The sequence below is a fragment of the Colobus angolensis genome, unplaced genomic scaffold (assembly GCF_000951035.1).
Source record: "Colobus angolensis palliatus isolate OR3802 unplaced genomic scaffold, Cang.pa_1.0 Scaffold37, whole genome shotgun sequence".
NCBI classification, from domain to species: domain Eukaryota; kingdom Metazoa; phylum Chordata; class Mammalia; order Primates; family Cercopithecidae; genus Colobus; species Colobus angolensis.
This window is the reverse complement of record NW_012117043.1, coordinates 2879051-2881097: the sequence shown is the minus strand read 5'-3', so window position 1 is coordinate 2881097 and position 2047 is coordinate 2879051. Positions and strand designations below refer to the sequence as shown.

The 2047-nt window shown below is 61.7% G+C and overlaps 1 long non-coding RNA gene across 2 annotated transcripts in view; it reads left to right on the top strand.

Annotated features, from left to right (window-relative positions):
• Positions 1 to 2047, top strand: part of LOC105520072 — a 6187-nt gene continuing 4140 nt past the window's right edge. Inside the window, exon 1 of one of the 2 annotated variants that reach the window (XR_001003068.1) lies at positions 1 to 281. This is a non-coding gene — a long non-coding RNA (uncharacterized LOC105520072). Of the gene's footprint in view, positions 483 to 2047 lie in introns of both variants that reach the window. The other variant, XR_001003069.1, reaches the window with a different exon arrangement.

Genomic DNA, 2047 nt, shown 5'->3' with positions numbered 1-2047 from the left:
CCGGGGCCTTGGGGAAGGACCCGCAGCCGCACGCCGGCCCCAAGTGCAAAGCATTGACACGGCCCCGTGAGGAGAGGGGCGCCCTCCTTCTCCCGCGCCTGGGGCGGCTCTGGCCCGAGCCCCAGCCTGGCCTCCGACCCAGCTCCCGGTCGCGGCGCCGCCTGGGGGTCCCTGCACTCTGGAAAGAGACTGCAGGCGCTGGAAAGCGAGGCCGGTGGGCGGGCGAGTCGGGAGGCTCTGGCTGCCGAGGTCCGGGAGCGGATCCCAGGTGGCGGGAGCTGGTGAGTGGAGCCATGGCCGAGCCCTGCTGGGGCCGACGCGGGCGGGAGCTGGACGCGGCCTTGCGCTGGGGAAACGCGGGGACCCCCTACCCACGGCCGCCTTCACCGGAAGACTCGGAAGGAACCTGGAGTTCTCCGCAGACCCGGGCGCCGCCCTGAGCTTTCCAGCGGCCGGGAGGAGCGGGTCCTGGGGCTAGGAAGGTGAGCGCACCTTTCGCTGAGCACAGGGCGGCACTGCGCGGGCGAACCCCGTATTCTCCACCCGCGACCCAACGAATTTTCGCCCTATCCGGTACCGGAGACGAAAGTCTCCTTCATCCAAAATACCGGTATCTTCTCTTCGTTCTGCCAACCACTTTTTTAGAGTTTGTTCTTATCTCTCGGAAGTGCACGTCTCCTAAATTAAGGAGTGCTGAGTAACGCGTGCAGGAGTTGGGGTGTCGGCGAGCACCTGTAATTGAAGCCCCCTCTTCCGTGATCAGTCTTCGTCTTCTGTTTTCTGGCAGCCCCAGTATTCCCCCCCATGAAGTGATGGTATGTGTATGTGTCTGTTTCGGGCCCCGTATGGTGCCCTCTGTACGCAGCGAGAGCTGTAACTCAAGGTGTGCACTGGAAGAGTGAAGCGACCACGCACCTGCTTCCAATCGGGCTCGGGCGCGAACTCAGGCTGATTCCTGAAGGTCGTGTTCCGAAGGAAAAGACAGAGCTTGCACTAGCCACGGGTGACATTCCCACCCGTACAACCGCGTGGTGGGCGCGTACATCCCACATCCCACATTACCCCATGCATGCAGGCGCCCGCCCCCTGCGCACACCGGTCGCAGGGCACCTCGTTGTTGAACGTTGTTAAAGGTCGGATCTCTCCTGGCAGTGCGGATTCGGGACCGACGGAAGCAGTTTGGCCTCTGCAACCGTTTTCCATACTTTTCGGTACCGACCCCAGGGGCCTCACGGCTCCTCATCACCGCACGTGAGCGCCGCCCCCACAGGGTTTTCTCCACGACCTCGTTCTTGGCTGGCTCGCTCCTCTCTTAGTATCTCCTCTCTGGCCAGAACGAATCTTTGACTCCGTGCTGCGCAGTCTACGCAGTCGGGGCAGCAACCATTGCAGTTTTCCATAGGCAAATACCTGCCGGCTCCACCTTAGGCGAGATGTGGCCCCTCGGGGAGGGACCCGTTGTGGGCACGTTTGCGCAGCTGGTGAGGTGACCAGATAATAACCAGGGCAGCTTTCCTTAACCGGAAACCCAGGTACCGGCCTAGGAATCCGTGAATACATTTGCAAAGTCGTGTGTGTGTGTGTGTGTGTGTGTGTGTGTGTGTATACACATACTTTTGTCCTTGTAAGAGTATGTGTACATCTAAATGTGTGCGCTTTAGACATTAGTACATTTCATTAGTCCATCCATAGCTGGTCCAGGGGTTCGAGGCCTGAAGAGTTTGAAACACTCAGGCCTGGGTTATTTGACCGAGAAACGTGGCGGCGACAGTGCAGCGCTGCATCTGGGGACGGCGACCCCACCTACAGTGGCACCGACCTTCCCTCTGGCTTTCCGGGGCTCTGTCCCGGCCAGGATCCCACCGCTCGCCCCGCCCTGCGGTCCCGCAATCACTCTGAGGTCCTGCTGCAGCCGCTCTGAAGAGTCTGTAGCGACCCCCAGCCAAACTCTCCAGCTAGGAATGCCCGAGGCTCATCGAAAACTGGCGCTGGGGAGGCCTGGGCGGCCCTGGAGCGGAGCCGTGCGGCTCCCGCTGGGCCCCTCCCC